We start from the raw sequence: 14,248 nt of genomic DNA, 5'->3' as shown, positions 1-14,248 counted from the left end.
TGTGAATAGTGCTGCTACGGACATGTGTGTCATTTCTTGAGTGCCTATTTTCAATTCTTTTGAGTGTAGGCCTAGGAGTGGAAACGCATATTGTAATTTTATACTTGACTTTTTGAGGTTAATTTTTCTTTTTTCATAGAGATATTCCCCATTCTCCACACATAAGACATATAGGCACCTATGACTAGTGTTTTCTCTCCCATTTACTCAAACTTCAAGATATCTGACCTATGGAATTTCTTTCTTGAAAGAAACACAGACACCTACAGGTTCATCGCTTTACATTTCCAACCTTGCAGTCTCTATACTGAAGACAGGTTCCCAACCAAGTCTACTAGGCTCACTTGGATACAAGAAAAGCATCACAATCTCCAGCGACAACCCAGAGTATTCAGACTCCTACTCTAAGAGATAATTACCAGAATAATGAGGCCTTACCTTACAGTTTCCAAGTACTATTCTGATATGACTTGAAGAATTAGATTTTTCAGTTTTTAATGTTTGAACGATTAAAGATATCTTAGGTAAATGGCTACATATGAGCCTGAAAACGAGCTTAATCTTCCATATTGCAAAAAAACTTTACAGATGAGTCATAGCAGGTCAGGAACAAGGAAAGTCCAGGAGACACAAAGGCAATTGTCAAAGATATGTTTATCATGACATTCCTTGATCCAGGGTCTGTCCTCTGTACACTCGAGTCTCCTGAAACAAGCAGATTTCAATGAGCTTTCCAGAACTGCCAAAAATGTGATTCAAAATATTAAAAAACAATTGTCATACATAATGAGCACATATCAAAGATTCATTTAACTTATAATGAAGGAGTCAGGCAACTCAAAAGAGTACAAGAGAGTATAAGAACCAAGATCATAAGGACAAAACCAGTCAAAAGAGTATAAGAGAAACTCATGTATATATGGGCAGTGAAAGAAAAAGAGAGAATATGCTGGAATAAGAAAGCTCAGAGAGATACAAAATTGCTTAAAGTTCTACAGGGCATTGAAAGTATGACCTTTGGGATCATCTTCTCTACTAGGCAAAAATAATTTGCATTCCTTTCAAATAAAATTATTTGTCTCTTACTGGTTTTCTACAAATTAACACCTAACATGACAGAGTCATGATATTAATGACCTACAACGCTCCAAGCAAGACCAGAAGTGCCTAGACCTTTTCCCTTCCATGGAGATGTATACTGACAGGGCAGGAACTGGTGCGCCCTTGGGTGGAGACCCAGTATCTCCCATTTTAAATAAAATTAATATTTAGGTATTATTATTATTCAAGAAGTGATTTCAATATTTTACAGATAAGTACACATGGGTTTACCGTGAGTAAGGGCTGACTTAGCAGCAGCTAACAACTCTTGTTTTAAGTACAGGTTAGGTTAACTTCTGTTCTCTAAAAATGTCATATAATTCTTTAATGCTGAGAGTTTAACTTATTTTAAATGGACTCTTACATAAGGAGACTGATTACAAATTTTTCTTGTCATTAGTGGTGGTAGATTTTCCTAGCTAGATGACAGATTTTATCACTGTGTAAAGACATAAACTTAAAATTCTCCAGAATCTTCTAATCATTTTAAATGGAGAAGAAGAAATGTTATTCATGTTTTTACACTGTATGTTAACTAGGTTACATTATATTAATAAAACTTAGAACAATACAGTTCTTTTAAGATTATTGCCTCATATTCTTAAATGTTAACAAGATGTTTAAAAAAATAGAAGGGGAAGAAAAGAATGCAGCCTTGTTACTTTAAGGAAGTTCAGACTGGGTATTTGGCTCCGTTGAGAGTGGTTTTCTGGTAATGTTTTCCCAAGTCACCATCTCACCAAAGACATTGGAATGATATCTTTTAATTCAAAATTATTTAGCAGAGTATTTCACTAGCTCCCATGTTGCCATGAAGATACATATTCCCATAAAGTGGTGGTGGGGGGGATTTTTTGTTTACATGTTATGCTTAGCTCAATCTGCATGTCTTTCTGAATTCTCACTGAGTCAAGAGCACCAGGTCCTCAGAGGTTCTGCGGCGTGTCGTGGAATGTAGTGATAAAAGGGATGTGTTTCCAATTTACATTCTCTGTGCTAGTCCTTCCAGGCCAAATTTGTATGCTTTTCCAAAACAGAGAAAAGCATTTATGTTAGAAAGAATATGTTACTAATCATTACCTGACAGCAATTATATAAGACAATAAACAATAAAAAAAATAACTGTCACAATAAACAAAATATCCTACGTCACTGTCTCATACTAAAGAAAAGTTTGCAAGAGATGGGATTCTTTCTTATAAGATAGGATACTCAAGTGAGTTCTCCCTGGAATCTAAAGCTCACTGCTCAGTAAGAAATTAGGTATTTAGCCTTCAGATCTCACTTATAGATAGACTGTTGATGTTAGTTGCCATTGGGTGGGCTCCAACTCATGGTGACCTTGTGTATAATAAAAGGAAACATTGCCTGGTCCCGCGTCACCTCCATGCATCTTTGATATGTTCGAACCCATTCTTGAGGCTATCCTGTCAATCCATCTCATTGAGGCTTTTCCTTGTTTCTGTTGACCCTCTACTTTACCAAGCATCATGTCCTTTTCTAGCAACTGGTCTTTTCTGATGGAGTGTCCAAAGTAAGCAAGAAATTTTAGGACATAACGGCTCCCTTTCTTCCTATTGTTTAGTGGCCTGTATTTATTTGATAATCTAACTCTCTAACTTTCTAGCAAAAAGTAACCTGGGAGCTGGGGAGAAGCAGCCTGGCTACTTAAAAGCATAGATTTCCCTAATGCTAATCAACACTGTTTTTCCTACAATGAGGGCTTTTGCTAATATCTTCATTCATTCATTCATTCATTCAACAGAAAGTCTAATGGGTGTTTATTCCATGCCAAATATGGTCGTAGATGCTAAGGGTGGGAAAGGAACATGCAGCTGTACAAAACATGGTCTCTGGTCTTAGAAGCGCATCTTCCAGTGGGAGATAATGTAATACACTTTTATGTGTAAAAGGAGTTCTCACTGAAAATGTCATGTTGTTGTTTACTTGTGTTAATCTTGTAAACAAGATTAAAGAAAATCTAGTCTTCCTTCAGTGAGCAGAGGAGTTGATGAGTTGTGGTTTAGTTTGCCTGACTAGGGTTAAATTGCTGCAGTCATAATACATTTATTGCTTTAGAGAAATTCAAATACTGAACAAAAATGGTTGCCTCAGGCTTTCCATGCCCACAGTATCAAAAACTTCAGGTCCAAGAGCTCCGACTGGTTGCCATTCTTCATTTAAAAGACTAATCAAGACGAATCACCTCCTGCCTCACATTTCTGTCTGTCTTGGTCACCTAGGGAAGGAAGTCCAAGGCTCCCAGATCATCCACTATTCCCAGGATTCTCATTGCCTTAAAGCTCTGTGCATTCTCTATTCTGACTAAATCCCATCCCTCCTCCTCTCTCCAAAGTCTTTTCACTGCACTCTCTTGCAAAATATTGGTTTGTGATCTGCAAACTCTCCTCTACCTTCATCCCATCTTCAAAATTACTCTGACCCCTTGCTGTAAACCTGAGAGCTTCCTCCGACGCCTTTCAAGTGAAAGTAGTTTTCTGTCTCACAGATCTATGATGCGCAAAGATGCAGGATAGTGTTCTACTTGTTCGCCATTGTCCCTTCCTAGTTCTTCCTTCAAATAAGATCACTCTCGACATTCATGCCATGAGAATATGTTCACCAGCTGTAAACTCTCCTTATTGCTGCATTCACAAACCACACATCCTTTACATTCTTATATTGAAAACCTTCCTCTCCACCCCAACCTTATCATTATTCTGCGTGGCTTTGATATACTTGTGAGTGACTGATCTTGAATCCTGAGTATGAGAAGAGAATCTCATGTAGATAATTAAAAAACCCCATTTCTGTCTAGTCTATTCCAACTCGTAGTGACCCTATAGGACAGAGTAGAACTGCCCCATAGGGTTTCCAAGGAGTTGCTGGTGGATTTAAACTGCCAACCTTTTGGTTAGAAGCCAAGCTCTTAACCATTCCTCCACCAGGGCTCCTTAGATAATTTAAACAGGGCGAATTTATTCCAGGGTAATAAATGATTTGAAGAAACATTGTGAGAGGTGAAAAACAAAACAAAGCCAATCAAATGACCTATTAAACTTTCAGGAATGACACCCAAAGTCAGAGTGGGGCTCCGAAGAATCTGTTGCCCCTTCTCTGATTTGGAAGCTGCCAACTCCTGAACCAAACCATTACTTAAAAAGCCCAAACCAATTGCTGTCTTTTTTCGGAAGTAGATCACCAGGACTTTCTTCTGAGGTGCCTCTGGGTGAACTCGAACCTCCAATCTTTACGTTAGCGGCTGAGCACCTTAACTGTTTGCACCACCCAGGAATTCTAAACAATCATCACTGTCATGATCAGAAAGTTAGCACTAAAAGGAGATCTCTGCGATTTAACTGCTATCATGTACGTCAACAAAATAGTACCCTGTTCTCTGTCTCTTGACACCATAAAGCTAGTGGTTGGACACTGGGACCTCTGCAAACACTGCCTCAAAAACCCTGCTTGTCAAGAGAAATAGCAGCATCAAAACCATAGTATTTGCCTCAGCCTATTTCCCCAAAAGTGAGACCAAAAAAAAGCCATCGAAGGAACTCTTTCATATTCCTGACACCAAACTTGTAAGTTTACAGGCAATTTTACATATTTTCTCAATCTTTTTTCTTGTTAAAAAAGAATAAAATAAATTCCTCTACTTGTGCTCTGGATCTGATCTTTTCTTTCTTCCTTATGAACTTACCCTCATTATCTGCACTAGTTTCTGTATCACCTCTATAATGATTAATGACCATTAGCTCGCAAATGTCTTACAGTATTACCCATCTTAAAAGACAAAAACCTCCTTTGAGTCCCACCCACAGTGATGTCCTTTCTGTTCCTCAAGCATATCAAGCCCTTTCCACCCACCAAGCACTTGCTCGTACTCATCTCTCTCAGCTTGGAACGTTTTCCTTAGCTCTTTGCATGGTTGTTCTTTTCTCATAACTAATGTCCCAGTCAAGTGAAGCAGAGAGGCCTTCCCTGATCACCCTTTCTAACATATCCACCTCCTTCAATACTCATCACCATATAATACTGTTTATTTTCTTTATAATTCTTATCAAATTTTGAAATTGACCTATTTATGCATTTACTTACTTCTTTGTTTATTTCACTAGAATGTAAGCTTATAGGGCAGGTATGTTCTCTGTCTTGTTCTCTTGCTCATCCACAGCAATAGCACATTGTCTGGCATGTAGGAGAGGTTTAACAAATATATGTTCAATAAATGAATGAGTGCTATGTACTATGCAGAAGAAAATGATGAGGGAGGGGGTAGAAAAGTGGAAGAAAAAATTCTGCTCTTCCGTATTTCCTTCCCTGGTCAAGATTTTGAAACCTCTAAAGGGGTAGGGGGTACTTCTTACTCTTTCCTAAGCTGTCGTCTCTACAGTGAGTAGAGAAGTTTCCAGACAAAACTGTGCCCTACACCTACCTATGAGCTCCTGTAGCATTTCTTTAATTTTTTGTCTCAGAGAAGCTCTACTTTTTATAATTTCTTTGATTTATGGAAAAATATTTGTTTATAATTTCCCTTGCTTTAGACATCATTTTTTAAGTATGTTTTTCAGCTGAATTTTTTTTTTTTTTAAATCCAGCTTGCTCTTTTTTTCTTGCAATAGCTTTGGTACAACCCATATTGTTTCTTTCTGTTTAAATTATTATTACTTATCTTTCAATGGGAGTTATTTTTCTTATACCAATTATTTGATTATTTCCAATTGAATATTCCTCTCTTTGATCTCTTGCTCTTCCTTGAGAGTAAGAGCTTAATCTTTCATTGCTTTGTCTCATTAAGTTCTGTATTATTGCTTCATTTTGCAGTTTCCTTTTCAATAATTAAGTGCTGCTGAAGAAAATTAAAAAAAATACATGTTCAGGTTTTTTTTTTTCATTTAAAATGTTTTTATTCACTTACATGGTAAATATTGTCTTCTACTGAAAAACAATGACTTTTGTATTTCAATCTGTCAAGCTTAGCCAAAAAATGCATATATGCCTTTCTATATCACATAATGACATGATATAGGATGTAGGAAAAGTCAATTTAATAGACATTATTAAATAATTACACACATTTATAGGATCTTGGAGAAATGATTAAAATTACAAATGAACATTAAGTGTGGGCATATAGATATTCTGTGTAAGACAATGGGTTTAACAGAAGATGTATTTGCACTGATTTCTGGTAACCAACTTCCTTTCTGTCAATCTTTAAATACCCAATTCCAAATTCTCCAGCTCCTGGAGAAGGGCTTTCTCTTTTTGAATTTTCTCCAACTGATTTTTTTCTAGCTGTTTTCCAGTTGCTGCTTGTTCATTTGGTTTTCTAATTGCTTTCGGTTTCTTCTTTAGGTTCTTGACTTATTTGTCTATCTCAAGGTCTCCAAAAGTCAACTGAGGGACAGTATTTCGTGGTGTGTTCTGTGGGGCAGAAGTAGGTGCCAAATCTGGACTCTTGTTACTTCTGGCTTCCTGTGTCACAGCTTTCTTAGCTTTATGTTTCCGTTGATTTTTAAGGGCTGTTTTTTATAATGCCTTATCACTTCCAGGTTGTGGTTTCATATTCTGAGGTGGTTCTTCCTCATGCAGTTTAGAACTGATGACTGGTTTTTCTTAAAGCTGGGAGTCTATAAGCTGTTGCAATTTTAGGTTCCTCACTGGGTACTTCACTTGGAACTGCTTGGTAAGTTATTGTTTTTGCTAGAAATATTCCATCTAAAAATGGCTGCCAAGAAACCTGCCATAATTCTACATTTGATGGCACATCATACTTGTGTAAGACAGAGCCAGTACAATGTCAAATCTTGTACCTATTATTAACATGTAAACTGGGAGCACATGTGGCTGTTAAAATATGCTTGCCATCTGGACACCAAGCAAAATATGTAGAATCAGAGGTCACTGGTTTAGAAATGTTTGTAGTTTTTAACACCCCACACTTCCATTTGTCCTCTCAGATTTCCAAATCCAGCTAATACAAATATATGCCCATAAGGTCTATAGCAGGCTGCATTATGAGGGCCAGTTCCAAACTCAAACACAGGATCACATTTCAGGTTGAAAATTGTTGCTTTGGCAAGTATAAAACCATAAACAGCACAAAACTCAGTAGAACTAGAATTCCAAACTACATCATAAGTGGGGCCATTTGTTGGTAACTGCACGACAGCACTTTCTCCATTTGTTGCAATGTGGCGCACTGTTTGTTCCTCATAGTAGGAAGCTTCTGTCTTGTCAATGTCTGTACTAGCTATTACCAACACAGCAGTAGATTTTTTATTCCACAGCATTGTAAACTTATTAGCCTTGAAGAAACTTTTGTTGGCTAAAGCTGCATGAAGTCCACCAAAGTTGGGGTATTGATATAATTTAACAAATGAAGACACACCCTTACTTCCTGGAACATACACAGCCACCTTGTATGGCTGGGGTCCAGGAGATAATACAAAATCATTAATTTTTTGCAAATGCAGTTTATTTGCAATTGTGTTAAAATTGTTTTCAAAGAAGTGAACTTTATTGTTAACATTTCTAGCACAAATAGTTTCATCTTCTGACTATGATAGACACTAATTTTGCATTTTTTTCTGGATGAAAGATTTCAAACATGTTCCAGTTTTCACATCAGAAAGGTGTAGTTTGGGTGCTCCAGCTGTGCCATCTTTTGAAGTAGTATAAGGCTGCCACATTGCCAAGACAGTGTTTTTTGGCAAGAACTCAAGGTAAACTGGCTTTGGGAGGTCAAAGAAGTACAATAGTCCCTTGTTAGTGACATTGATAATATTTATTTTTCTCCATTGCCCCAAGCAAACAACGTCCCATCCTTACTAAAAGTATAACTTTGCAATTTTCCCCAGATTCCCTTGGAAGTAATGTGTTTTCTGTAAAATGTGGTGGTCCATTCACCGAGTCCTTCCAACCCTCAGACTGCCAGAAGTGACGTGGATGGCACCATCTTGTTCCAGAAAGAGCACATGTTTAGGTTTTAAAAGCATTTCAGTTAGTAGAATCATCTTTGATTTTACGGAATCCTGAAATTTCAGAATTAAATAAGATCTTAGACATCATTTACCACAAAACTTTCCCCAGTGTATGAATCTCTGTAACATCCCACAATAGTATAAGTACCATGAGGACAGAGTCCATGCCTACTATGTTCGCTGCTCTATCTTTCATACCTAGCATGATGCCCATCATATAGTAAGTAATCATTAAACATTTGTTGAGTAAATAGATTAAAAATCTCCATTTGGGTAACATAATTTTCAGGTTCAGAAATATGAACATGTTTTATAACCAGCAATTTCACTCTTAGGGAAATATTTTGAGAAAACTTTGCATATAAGCCCAAGGAGACAGCACAAGGAAGTTGTGAGCAGCCTTTTTTGGAAAAGCAAACTATCAATAGGAGAATAGATAAAGTGTTATATACTCATTTGATGGATTTCAGTAATACAGTGGTCAAAGTGAAGAAACCACAGATAGACTTATCAGTACTGATGAGTCTCAAATACATAATTTTGTGGGAGGAAAAGCAAGTCATAGAAGAGTAAAAGAGAATTATTCCAATACACAAAGTTTTAAAATATGCAAAACAGGCAAAATATATGCTTTGGGAGATATACATTTGCTTGGTAAAAGAGAAACAAATGCTTGAGATTGATAAACAACAAATTCAAAGTAATGTTTTACTGCTGATGATGGCAGTGTGTTCAAAGAGACCATCTAGGAAGACTACACAGGACCTTCAGGTGATACTTCATTTCTTGAACTGGGTGTTGGGTACAGATACTGTCTTTTTTCATATTCTTTCATATGCTTAAAATATTTCATAGTAAATGTAAAACCCCATTAGACTTATATTTATCAAGAAGAAAGGATATTCTTAAACATTGTGACTATTAAGCTCAGGGAGATACTTGTTACATATTGAATAGATTCCTCAAAGACATAAAATGTAATTTTATAAGTAATATATAAATATAATTAATATTGCTAATAAAATCTTAGACTTCAACTAGTATAATTCTCTATCCAGTATTTTTTTCAAAAATTATTAATTCCAGGACTTCTGGGCAATATGGCACTATAGACAGAGGCACCATGCCATCTCTCCTCAGCAAACATCCAAAAAACTAAGTCAAACAGAGACAAATGTCAATCCTGAAACCCTAAGCATCAAATGAAGAGATAAAGAACTCTGCCAAGCACTGAATGGAATAAGAAACTGACAGAGAACAGAGAGCGAGGAGAGAGACACGCAGCGGTCCCCTATCAGCTAACGCAGCAAGGATCCACCATCTTGGACTCCTACCAAAGATCGGCGAGCAGAGGGTACGAGAAAGCAGCTTCATGTAGCTTCCAGCAGAAGACAGAACAACCGGTAACCAGTGATATACGCTTTCCTACCCCCCACACTTCTTCATCTACACTCAGCCTCCTCTGCTTCCTGTGGCCACAGTCTCTTGGCCGGGAAGCACCAGCTTCACCCCTGTGCCTCTTGGATTCTACCTGCCTGCACTGGCCAGCTTCCTGAGTGTCATTTGTTGGCTGCTGGTGTTGCTTTTTTCCACTTCTTTTGATTTCTTCCATACCTGTCACCACCTCTCCCTCCTTTCTCTCAAATACCTGGCTCCATGTGCCCAATCTTTGCTTCTTCCTGAAAGGCTATGAAACACTGCTTGACCATGAAACTGCTTCCCAGCCTGTGCTGCCACACTGGTGGGATCCTGGGGACTTTTTTTGTTTGTTTTCATTTGTTCTGTTTTGATTTATATATTTGTTTGTTTTCTTTTCCTTTTCTCGGCTTGGGAGCCACTTCTAGCCAGGCAGTACTGCGCGGCTTGGGAGCTACTCCCTTACTCTGTGCAGAAGTGTGGTGGGATCCTGGGAACATGTCTTTTTTCTTGTTTTTGGTTTTGTTTTTTGGGGTTTTTTTGTTTGTTTGTTTATTTGTTTCGTTTTCTTTTCTCTTTTTTTCCCTTTCTGTCTTTCTTCATTTCTCAGTTTCTCGTCTCTCTAGACTTACCTTCTTTTCCTATCTCCTGAATACGTGGTGCTGTGTGAAACCTCCACCCCTTCTAACCAGGCTCTACTTCATGGCCTAGAAGCAACTTCCCCAGTCCTCACAGCTGCACCAGTGGGATCCCTTGGGGCTTTTCCTTTCTTTTCTTTTTTCTAATTTTTATTTATTCATTTTTGTTTCTTTACCACCCTTTTTTTTTCTTTTTGTTTTTCTCAATTTCTCAGTCTTCATCTCTCCACTCCAATGGCAAGCTCTGTTGGTACTCTTTTTTGTTTGTTTCTATGCTTTTGGCTCCTGTTCCTCTCTCCTCTTTCCCATACCCTTCTTAGCTCCACACATCACAATATGCCCCCTCCTTCCTGCCTACCTGCACCGTGTGCTGAACATCACATCCCGTAGCAGCACAGGCATGGCCTACGGGAACCTGCCCTGCACTGATTCCTGGCCCACCCTGTCGGCCCTACTACGTGCCACAAACAACCCATCCCAGCAACTACCCTTCAGCTGGACTTACCCTGATGTCCCATACCTGAGCCACTCACCCTGCCCATTGGTGAAGGAGGCAAAAAATGTCATGCCTACAGATGAGCAAACAACAAAGAACGCACAGCACGCCTGCTCAGACATAACCAAATAAAACAAAAAATCAGGATGAAACAAACAAATCTACAATCAATAAACAAGGAAAATAACTACTGAATGTCCCAAAGACAACAGACAATATCAAAACATATACAAAAACAGGACAGGATGGTTCCAGTAGGCATCCGAAACAAAACACCAGATGACTTTCCAATAGAAGAAAAGGCACTAGAACTACCTGATAGGGAATTCAAATCTGTAATATTCAGAGCTATCCAAGACTTGAAGCAAAAAGCAGACAAAAATGAGGAAAAAATAGACAAATTCATGGAAAAGACAGACAAGTTCATGGAAAATACAGACAAAACAATGAAAGAATTCAGGAAAATAATGCAGTAACAAAATGCCAGAATAAATTCACAACTACAAATCATACAAAAACAACAATTAGAAATCCAAACATAAACAACAAGATTTCAGAAATGGACAGTGTCATAGAAGGGCTGAGGAGCAGGTTTGAAATGATGGAAGACGGGATCCGTGAAATTGAAGACAAACACTTGGATACAACTCTGTTAGGAATAAGCAGAAAAGAGAACACAGAGAAATGAAGAAACCCTGAGAATTATGTGGGATGCAATCAAAAAACAAAAACTTGTGAGTGATCGGAGTTCCAGAACAGAGGGAGAAAACAGAAAACACAGAGAAGATCATTGAAGAACTGCTGACAGAAAACCTCCCCAATATCATGAAAGATGAAAAGCTGCCCATCCAAGAAATTCAACGAACCCCATATAGGATAGACCCCAAAGGAAAATCACCAAGGCACATCATAATCACACTCGCTAAAACTAAAGACAAAGAATCCTGACAGCAGCTCAAGAAAAACTAAAAGTCACATACAGAGGACCAACAATAAGACTACACTCAGATTATTCAGCAGAAACCATGTAGGCAAGAAGGCAATGGGATGACATATATAAAACCTTGAAAGAAAAAAATTGTCAGCCAAGAATAATATATCCTGCAAAACTCTTGTTCGAATATGATGGTGAAATTAGGACACTTCCAGAGAAACAGAAATCCAGGGACTATGTAAAAAGCAAACCAAACTTACAAGAATTATTAAAGAGAGTCCTTCAATCTGAGAACAAACAACATCAGACCACAGGCTGAATCTAGGATGCAGGATCATACCAGCCAGATACCAACCTAGGAAATGAACTCTCAAGGACTATCCAAACCAAAAGAATTACAACAGGGAACCAGAGACGTTAATCTATAAATGACAATAATATCAGAACAATAAAAGAGGGAATAAACGGTGTAGGTATAGAACCTTCTAATGCAGAGGAAGGAAGGCAATACCAAGTAATAATAGACTGGTTCAAACCTAGGAAGATAAGGGTAAATTTCAAGGTAGCCACAAAAAGAGTTAACAAACCTACTCACCAAAATAAAGAAGAAAAACATAAAGTCTCAGTAAAAATAAAACCTACAAAAGCATAAGAAATGAAAAAAAATCCACAAACAAAGGAATTCAGCACAGGAGAGTAAGAGGAACAAAGAAAATGCCAGCACCACAAAAAAAGCACTACAAAATGACAGCAATAAACTCACACCTATCAATAATTACACTGCATGTAAATGGCCTAAATGCACTCATAAAGAGACGGAGAGTGACAGCATGGATAAAAAAACAGGATCCATCAATATGCTGTCTACAAGAGACACACTTTAGAAACAAAGACATAAATTTATTAAAAATCAAATGATGGAAAAAATATATGAAGCAAACAGCTACCAAAACAGAGCAGGAGTGGCAATACTAATCTCAGATAAAATAGACTTTAAAACAAAATCCACCATAAAAGACAAAGAAAGGCACTATATAATGATTAACGGGATGATCAATCATGAAGAGATAACAATAATAAACATCTACATACCCAATGACAGGGCTCCAAAATACATGAAACAAACTCTAACAGCACTGAAAAGAGAAATTGAGAGTTCCACAATTATAGTAGAAGACTTCAACACACCACTGTCAGTAAAGGACGGAACATCTAGAAAGAAACTCAGTAAAGATACAGAAGACCTAAAGGGCACAATCAGCCAACTTGACCTCATAGACATATATAGAACACTCCACCCAACAGCTGCAAAGTACACATTCTTTTCCAATGCACATGGAACATTCTCCAAAATAGAACACATCTTAGGCCACAGAACAATCCTCAACAAGATCTAAAATGTTGAGATAAAACAAAGTATCTTCTCTGACCACAACACCATCAAGGTAGAAATTAACTACAGGAAGAGCAAGGAAAAAAAAAATCAATTACATGGAAACTGAATAATGCCCTGCTTACAAAACACTGGGTAATAGAAGAAATCAGAGATGGAATCAAAAAATTCCTAGAATCAAATGAGAATGAAACCACATCATACCAAAACATTTGGGACACAGCAAAGGCAGTTCTCAGCGGACAATTTATAGCAATAGATGCACACATCAAAAAAGAAGAAAGGGACAAAATCAAAACATTAATTACACAACTTGAACAAATAGAAAGAGAGTAGCAAAAAAAGCCCACAGCCACTAGAAGACAGGAAATAATAAAGATAAGAGCAGAAATAAATGAAATAGAGAATAAAAAAACAATAGAAGGAATCAACAAAACCAAAAGCTGGTTCTTTGAAAGGATCAACAAAATTGATAAACCACTGGCCAGACTGACAAAAGAAAAACAGGAGAGGACGCAAACAACCCAAATAAGAAATGAAATGAGGGACATTACAACAGACCCAACTGAAATAAAAAGGATCATAATAGAGTATTATGAAAAAATATACTTGAACAAATTTGAAAACCTAGAGAAAATGTATAAATTTCTAGAAAAACACTACCTACCCAAACTACCACAAAGTGATGTTGAAAATCTGAACAGACCCATAACAAGAGAAGAGATTGAAAAAGTAATTAAAAAATTCCCAACAAAAAAAGCCCTGGCCTAGATGGATTCACTGGAGAATTCTACCAAACATTCAGAGAAGAGTTTATACCAGTACTACTCAAATTATTTCAGAACATAGAAAAGGAAGTGACACTTCCGAATTGATTCTATGAAGCCAGCATAACCCTGATACCAAAACCAGGCAAAGACACCACAAAAAAAGAAAATTACAGATCAATATCTCTCATGAATATGGATGCAAAAATTCTCAACAAAATTCTAGCCAATAGAATTCAGCATCATATTGAAAAAATAATACACCATGACCAAGTAGGATTCATACCAGGTATGCAAGGATGGTTCAACATTTGAAAATCAATCAATGTAATCCACCACATAAATAAAAGGAAAGAAAAGAATCACATGATCATCTTCTTTTCTCACATACTAAGAAGTCTGAAGATGGGAAATCCAAGGCCGCTGCAACAGTGCCACGATAGAACCAATGCCCCAAGATCTTTCTACCTTGCTGCTCCTCTTTCCTAAGCTTGGTCACCTCAAATTGCAGGAA

The 14,248-nt window shown here is 37.4% G+C and overlaps 1 pseudogene; it reads right to left on the bottom strand.

Moving 5' to 3' along the window:
- Positions 1 to 6,321: 6,321 nt before the first annotated feature.
- On the bottom strand, positions 6,322 to 8,065 carry LOC101358814 (eukaryotic translation initiation factor 2A-like; annotated as a pseudogene).
- Between the last annotated feature and the right edge of the window lie 6,183 nt (positions 8,066 to 14,248).

The sequence above is a fragment of the Trichechus manatus genome, unplaced genomic scaffold, assembly GCF_000243295.1.
Source record: "Trichechus manatus latirostris isolate Lorelei unplaced genomic scaffold, TriManLat1.0 scaffold00285, whole genome shotgun sequence".
Classification (NCBI taxonomy): domain Eukaryota; kingdom Metazoa; phylum Chordata; class Mammalia; order Sirenia; family Trichechidae; genus Trichechus; species Trichechus manatus.
This window is presented reverse-complemented; position numbering and strand designations above follow the sequence as displayed.